Below are 8,909 nucleotides of genomic sequence, written 5' to 3'. Positions count from 1 at the left end.
GACCTTCGAGACCATCATTAGCTTTGCCAGGGAACTCAAGGTTCCCAGAATAATTCTGAAGACCTGTATATAAATTGCAGTTCCATCTCTAACATTTGAAATTTAGAATTCTGGCCCCTAAATTCATGTGGAGAATTCTGAGGAGGATCTAGACAGAGTCTACCCATCTCCAGCATTTTAGGGGTTCTCTGTGTGCCTCTGTGTGAGTGTATGTTCACGCACCTGGGCTCATCTTCGTACTGGATTGCTAGAACACCACTGCAACATTCTTGCCCTGCTTATTCTTCCTCTTGGTGACTCTGACCCTTCCTCCAATACCAGTGTTCATGGACTCCTCACCAACTGTGCCCTTGGTAACCTTGTTGGGCTTGTATATTTCCTGGTTATCATGAATTCTCTGCCCTCCTCTGTGTTTTGACTGGTGAGTGGTGACTCCATTGGGAGGCAGAGTGAATTCTACTTTCTTGGGGTTGGATTCAGACTTTGGTTGGTTCTGTTCTTGGAGGAACTTCCACAGATCTAAGGTGAGTTCTCTGGTGGCTGTGCCCCACAGGGCCTCCTCTGACTCCTCTATGTGGCTACAGGAGTCTCCCTGGAGCTCTCCTTGGGCAATTCCCAAGACTGAGTCTTCAGTCCCAAGAGTACTAGATTCCCTGTCTAGTGACATGCTCCCACTGTCAGATTCAAGTTCACTCTTCTGGACATAAAAGAGGGTATATGCACACTGACTCAGGACACAAGTAATGTCACAGGCCACTACCTTAGCATCGTCCATTTTATACCACTGGCCATTCCCAGCTTTTATGTAGCAATAGTAATGTCCACTGTGACAGCTCACTCCAGCATGGACCAGCACGGCATAGAGGGCATAGGCCAGTGGGCCGCTGCTCTGCTGAGCCATGTATGGCTGCATGTCAAGACACTCAGGATAGAGCACCTGCTTAGCAATTTTGTCACCTGTGAGAACTGAGAACCATTTCAGTACAAGCATGAGAACCTTTGAGGCAGTCTGCAGGCTCACGGTCTTGCAGGCTGGCATCTTCTTCAGACAAACACCACAGTGATAGGCATTTTCCCCCTCTAGCCATTCAGGCTTCACCAACTGCTCCAAGGCTTGCTGCACACTCCGAGCTGCCATGATGTCTAGGGTAATGTCCAGATAGGGGTCAAAAGTGTCTAAAAGGCTGTTGCAGCAGGGACACTTGATTTGTGATCTCCAGCACCCTCCAAATATTTGGTGCATGAGAGTGATGTCCTGGGAGCGAGCCCCTGGCTGCTTGTGCCCACACAGACATGCTTTCTGCCGGGCATTGAGGGTGAACAGCAGAAATTCATGGGCTTCAATGTGTGGAAGCCAGCAGCCAATGCAGGCAGGTGCCAAATGACATCCCCAAGGTGGTGGAGAGCCTGTGTCATGTGAACTTGCATCACACATAGCATGCAAGAGGAGGACAGGTTTGGGAGGGCTCTTGGGACAGCATGTAGTTGGCCAGAGGAGGGGTGTGTGTCGGACACTGCGGTGCGGCATTCATGTAGCAAGGGTTGCCCATGTTCTGCAGCCACGCACCAGCCCCAGAAGGTCTCTACATGCTCAGAGATAGTTTCTCCCTAGGAGCCAGCTGTGTCCCCACAGGAGCCATATCATTATTCAAGCGTGCGTTAGTGCAAGGTGATAATGGTGACTCTGCAGGTGGATAAAAACCCAAATGGACTCTAGCATCAGCTGCATTTGATGAACATTTAGGTTTCACAAAGGCATCAAACAGAGACTTACCTCCACAGTGGGGTGAAGCTGCCTCCATGTCTCCAGGAGCACTGACCACAGGCTTTCACAGCTGGGATCTCAAGAGGAGGAAAGCTTCTTCTTCTGAGCTGATCTTCAAATGACAGTCTTCTCCAAGTTTCCAGACCTTTTACAGCTCAGCCTTTCCATGATGCCCACTGACTTAGTGTCAATTCCACCATTCACCTCTAAGCACTGAAATCCATTAAGAATTTTGGGTCTGATCGGTTCCCTTCTGGGAGAGACTCCTTGACTTCTTTCTCTGATTTGCAGATCCCAGGAGCATAGAATCTCATTTGATTATCAGGATTGTTCAGGAATATCCTGAGGACTCCAGTTAGTCAAAGCAAACCAACAAACCAACTTTTTTGGTAGTTCTGCTCGGTTGGTGTGATGGGAATACTTTTGAATTAGGTCTCATAAAACATGGAAAATGAAGAATACAGGACAAAGTCTTGTTTGTTTTTTGTGTATGTGCACATTCTAATTAGCATTTGAGCCATGCACAGTTTTATATTGGTAATCTTTCAAAGGGAGTACTGTTTGCATTTATTAAAAGTGTTTCTCCATTTTAAACCACATTACCAAGAAAAAGATACATTTCAATTCCTTCTCTTCTCAATGAACCAAGTCATGTTGGAAGTTTTTCCTGATTAATTTCCATGATGGTTTTGAAAATTCAAAGGATGTCATTTGGGAATAAGCCTACCTGTCTTTGGCAGAAATATCAAGGGGGCAGTGGCACCAGTTAGAATAAGATTTCAATTATGTTTAAGATAATGTTCCTTCTAATTTTCATGTATCATGTGTACAGATTTCTCCACCCAAATGCCATTACTCCTGTAGGGTCATAAATAATTTATTTTATTTATTTTTATGTGGTGCTGAGAATCAAACCCAATGCCTCCCACACAGTAGGCAAACCCTCTACCACTAAGCTATCACCCCAGCCCCATAAATAATTTAAATAAGATTAATGTACTAGGAAATCCAAGATGGCGGACTAGAGGTAGGCCGCATTCCTTATCACTTCGTAACTCTGGTTTCAAGTAGAGGATATCTGTTTCTTGGATCCCTCAGCCCAACCAATCACTCCCTTCCTCTGGGGCCCTCACATGAATTGACTGCTCCCTGCCACCAGGATCCCCAGACCAACTGAATGCATCCTATCACTGGAACCCCAGGCTGACTGATTGCATATCAAAATCTCTGGGGCACTATGAAAGCAGTACTAAGAGGAGAATTCATTGCATGGTGTGCATTCCAGAAAAAGAATGAAAAGCCAACAACTAAGTGACCTAACATTACAGCTCAAAGCCCTAGGAAAAGAAGAACAGAAAAACAGCAAAAGTAGTAGAAGACAGGAAATAATTAAAATCAGAGCTGAAATCAATGATATTGAAACAAAATAAACAATTCAAATAATTTATAAAACAAAAATTTGGTTCTTTTAAAAAGTAAACAAAATAGACAAATACTTAGCCACACTAACAAAGAGAAGGAGAGAGAAAACTCAAATTACTAAAATTCGTGATGAAAAAGGAAATATCATGACAGACACCACTGAGATACAGAACATAATGAGAAGCTACTTTGAAAAATCTGTATTCCAACAAAATAGAAACTACCAAAGACATTGACAAAATTCTAGAGACATATGCTCCTCCCAAACTGAACCAGAAGGACATACACAATTTAAACAGATCAATATCAAGCAATGAAATAGAAGAAGCCATTAAAAATCTACCATCCAAGAAAAGCCCAGGACTACATGGATTCTCAGCCAAGTTCTACAAGACCTTCAAAGAAGAACCCATTCCAATGCTTCTCAAAGTATTCCAGGAAATAGAAAAGAAAGGTACCCTACCAAACTCATTCTATGAAGCTAATATCACCTTCATACCCAAACCAGGAAAAGAACATCAATGAAAGAAAATTTTAGACCAATATCCTTGATGAATATAGATACAAAGATCCTTAACATAATATTGGCAAACTGTATCCAAAAACATATTAAGAAAATTGTGCACCACGATCAAGTGGGGTTCATCCCTGTAATGCAAGGATGGTTTAACATCCGTAAATTAATAAACGTAATCCATCATGTCAATAGATTTAAGGATAAGAATTATATGGTTATTTCAATTGATGCAGAAAAAGTGTTTGACAAAATACAACACCTCTTCATACTCAAAACACTAAAAAAAATAGGGATAGTAGGAACATACCTGAACATTGTAAAGGCTATTTATGCTAAGCCCATGGCCAACATCATTCTTAATGGAGAAAAACTGAAACCATTCCCTTTAAAAACAGGAACAAGACAGGGATGTCCTCTTTCACCACTTCTATTTAACATTGTCCTCGAAACTCCAGCCAGAGCAATTAGGCAGACTGAAGAAATTAAAGGGATACGAATAGGAAAATAGGAACTTAAGCTGTCACTATTTGCTGATGACATGATTCTATATTTAGAGGATCCAAAAACCTCCTCCAGAAAACTTCTAGGCCTCATCAATGAATTCAGCAAAATAGCAGGCTATAAAATCAACATGCATAAATCTAAAGCATTTTTATATGCAAGTGACGAAACAGCTGAAAGGGAAATGAGGAAATCAACTCCATTTGCAATAGCCTCAAAAAAAAAAAAAAACAAAAAAAAAAACTTGGGAATCAATCTAACCAAAGAGGTAACAGATCTCTACAATGAAAACTACAAAACATTGAAGAAAGAAATTGAAGAAGACCTTAGAAGATGGAAAGATCTCCCATGTTCTTGGATAGGCAGAATTAATATTGTCAAAATGGCCATATTACCAAAAGTGCTATACAGATTCAATGCAATTCCAATTAAAATCCCAATGATATACCTTACAGAAATAGAGGAAGCAATCATGAAATTCATCTGGAAGAATAAGAAACCCAGAATAGCTAAAGCAATCCTGAGCAGGAAGATGAAACAGGGGGTATAGCAATACCAGAACTTCGACTATACTACAAAGCAATAGTAACAACAACAGCATGGTATTGGCACGAAAATAGATAGGTAGATCAATGGTACAGAATAGAGGACATGCACACAAACCCAAATAAATACAATTTTCTAATACTGGACAAAGGTGCCAAAATTATGCAATGAAGAAAAGATAATCTCTTCAACAAATGGTGCTGGAAAAACTGGAAATCCATATGCATCAGAATGAAATTAAACTCCTATCTCTCACCCTGTACAAAACTCAACTCAAAATGGATCAAGGACCTTGAAATCAGACCAGAGATGCTGCATCTTATAGAAGAAAAGTAGGCTCAAATCTTCAACTTGTTGGCTTAGGATCAGACTTCCTTAATAGGACTCCCATAGCACAAGAAATAAAAGCAAGAATCAATAACTGGGATAGATTCAAACTAACTTTCTCTCAGCAAAGAAAACTATCAGCAATGTGAAGAGAGAGCCTACAGAGTGGGAGAATATCTTTGCCACTCATACCTCAGATAGAGCACTAATTTCCAGCATATATAAAGAACTCAAAAAACTCTATACGAAGAATACAAGTAACCCAATCAACAAATGGGCTAAGGATATGAACAGACACTTCACAGAACACAATCTACAAGCAATCAACAAACATATGAAAAAATATTCACCATCTTTAGTAATAAGAGAAATGCAAATCAAAACTACTCTAAGATTCCATCTCACCCCAATTAAAATGGTGATTATCAAGAATACAAGCAACAATAGATTTTGGAGAGGATTTGGGGAAAAAGGTACACTCATACATTGCTGGTGGGCAGTGTGGAGATTCTGGAAAGCAGTGTGGAGATTCCTTAGAAAACTTGGAATGGATCCACTATTTGATCCAGCTATCCCACTCTTTGGCCTATAGCCAAAGGACTTAAAATCAGTATACTACAGAGATACAGCCACATCAATGTTCAGCTGCTCAATTCACAATAGTCAGATTGTGCAACCAACCTAGATGTCCTTCAATTGATGAATGGATAAAGAAACTGTGGTATATATATATACAATGGAATATTAATCAGCTATAAAGAATAATAAAATTATGGCATTTGCAGGCAAATGGATGAAATTGGAGAATATCATGCTAAGTGAGATAAGCCAATCTCAAATATCCAAAGGGTGAATGATCTCACTGATAAGTGTATGATGACACACAATGGGGGTTGTGAGGGGGGCAAGAATGGAGGAAGGAGTGACTGTATAGTGGGAAATGAGGTGTGGGCCGGTTGGGGGGGAAGGAAAAAATAACAGAATGAATCAAGCATCATTACCCAATGTAAATGTATGAGTATGCAAATGGTATGCTGTTACTCCATGTACAAACAGAAACAACATGTATCCTATTTGTTTACAATAAAAATAAATTTAAAAGAGTTTACTCAAAATGTTTCAAGTGAAAATCTTATTATAACCTGTCTGTCTGAAAGTTATAATTACCAGCCATTGAAATGTTTTCATGGTTTGTGATGCTATATCATGTCATATTCCTTTACTATAAATTCTATGAATTCAATGTTGGATGTCTCTGGGTTGCAAATGTAAGAGTGTTGGGTGCTGGAAATGAGTAGGTTGGTGCCCTAAACAGTTTGGTCTCCATGAACACCGAGTTTCCTTCTGCCTCAGTGCTGTTCTCTCAACCCTTCTTTTGGGAATTTGAAAGAATTGCTCTGTCTAAACTTGCTTGTCAATAATGTTCTAGGAATTGATGACCATTGAAGATGTAACTGTAAGATTTACCCAAGAAGACTGGGCCATGCTGGACCCACCTGAGAAAATGCTACACAGATCAGTGATGCTGGAAGTCATCAATCATCTAGTCTCACTTGGTGAGTCCATCAACATTATACAATTCACTATGCACCACACTAGAATGTGGTCCACACCACAATTTCACAAACTTATTGAAATTAAATCTGCTTGAACAATTTCAAATCCATAAATAGATCTAATATTTACAAAAAGTGATACTTATATGGTCACTGTGCCTAAGGAGAAAATACTGAAAACAGGAGAATTTTGAATATTTTTGTGGTGCTTATCTTGGATTCCACTTGAAAGTCGTATTTTGTGGAGACATGAACTTTCTGAAAGGTCTGTTGATTCAGCATTCTTTGAATGTGGTCATGAGTGTCACTGTGCTTCAGTCCTGCCTCTTTGGGGAATAGTCTACCTTCAATATTTCCTGTGTTAAATGTTTTCTCTCACCTCCTAGATTCTGTTCATTTTTGCTAAGTCATCTTCATGGACTTGATGATAATGCACATTTCTTGGAAGAAATCTTAAAACCCATTTCCTGGGCTGGGGATATAGCTCAGTTGATAGAGTGCCTGCAAGCACAAGGCCCTGGGTTCAATCCCCAGCACTGCAAAAAACAAAAAAAACAAAAAACAAAAAAAGTTTCATTTCTTACAATGACTACGGTGTCTGTTTTGCAAATCAGGAATAACTTTGCATCTGAGGCAAGCAGAAATTCTGTGGATTGTAGCAGGAATAGCGTTTCCCTCAAGCTAGGGTCCAGGTGAGAAATAGCGACTTCTGATTGCACACAGAAGGGTGCTAGGCCACTGAGAATCAGCTTGGAAATATTAACTGACCTAGCTATCAAATAAACACTGTTGTCTAAAATGTAGCCATGGATAATAGGACAATATGTCCCATGTGTTGACATAGCACCTTTACTTTTATATTTATTATTTGTTTTACATTTGTATTTTCATTTAGGGAAAAACATGTTAATGTATTTTTTGAAGGTCATTTCCATAATATCTCTGTTCCTGATTTTCTACTTTAAAGAGTTTTCTCCGTTTCACTTTTTAAAATAAGTCTATCCTGACAATCTTTTGTAATTACCAGCATCCTACATACTCTTTTCTCTTGATTTAAAACATCTCCTCTGTGAAAGTGTCAATGAGGTAAAAATATGCTTATGAGATTGTTGTTTTTCAACTTTGTCTCTCTCTGAATTTAATGCTACCAATTTGCGTTTTCAACTATTCTAGGCAAGGAAAGTGCATGCCAAATACAGGAAAGGATATGCAGAGCACTTATGAACAGGAAGGACACCCCCCCTCAACAAGTCAATGGTAAGTTTCAGGGATGGAAACATTGAATAGGCAAATCTAAGACCTGGCAGCAGAATAAATTAGTAATTGAGTACAACTTCATAGCTGTAAATGTGTTGACATTACCCAATTTCTGAGCCAAAAGCTCTGTATAGTTTGCATTCTTTGAGAATTTAACAATTAGCATTTTTCACGTAGCTAGTCTTTGAAACATTGATGTTCATAAAATTAATCTGAGCACCTTTAAGTAGCATAGTAGAAAATGAATATTACTTGACTCACCTGGAAATTATGTACTATGCATATGGAATCAAAAGTGGAAAGGTTTTAGTTTTCATATTACAATGGAAGTGTCTAAGATTCAAATGTAGAGAAGTTTGTTCATGCATTTCTATGGGACATCATTAAGAGAGGTTCATCTTCTTTCAAAACAGAAATCTCAATTTCGGGAGCATTCCTTGGAATGGAAAAACTTGGAGGAAGATCTATATCACAACTGCGTCTCTTCGACTTTTCTTTACTCACCCAGAAGAGATGCACAGGGTCAACCAAAGTTGTGAACAATCCCTCACTGACAATTTTTACCTCAGAGGAAGCAAGAAAAGTGATAGCAGTATGCCATGTGAAGGCCATCTATGCTTGAAGGGTCATATGAAAAGTTTACATACTAGAAAATGCAAAGAGAAGGACCCTGGAGAGATTCAATATGAACATCATCTATGTAGAAAATCCTTGAATCAAACCTCGGATCTAAAGAGACTCAATGCAACTACAACAGGGGAAATGATGTGTGAGTGTAATTTTTGTGGGAAAGCCTTCAGTTACTTTATTGAGCTTAGACAACATGAGAGAACCAACATACGTGAGAAACAAAATGAATGCCATGTGTGTGGGAAAGTCTTCAGGAACTCTTGCAACCTTAAAGGGCATTAGAAAAAATCCACACTGGAGAGAAACCATATGGATGCCAACTGTGTGGGAAACCCTTTAGTAAATTATATAACCTTCAGCTACATGAGAGAAACCACACTAGAGAGAA

At 39.3% G+C, this 8,909-nt stretch overlaps 1 pseudogene across 1 annotated transcript; it reads right to left on the bottom strand.

Moving 5' to 3' along the window:
* Positions 1 to 247: 247 nt before the first annotated feature.
* On the bottom strand, positions 248 to 1,802 carry LOC306662321 (ubiquitin carboxyl-terminal hydrolase 17-like protein 6; annotated as a pseudogene). The gene has a single exon. The product of its transcript is annotated as a ubiquitin carboxyl-terminal hydrolase 17-like protein 6 (transcript).
* Positions 1,803 to 8,909: the final 7,107 nt, after the last annotated feature.

Source organism: Sciurus vulgaris, assembly GCF_902686455.1.
Source record: "Sciurus vulgaris genome assembly, chromosome: 5".
Lineage (NCBI taxonomy): Eukaryota > Metazoa > Chordata > Mammalia > Rodentia > Sciuridae > Sciurus > Sciurus vulgaris.
This window is presented reverse-complemented; position numbering and strand designations above follow the sequence as displayed.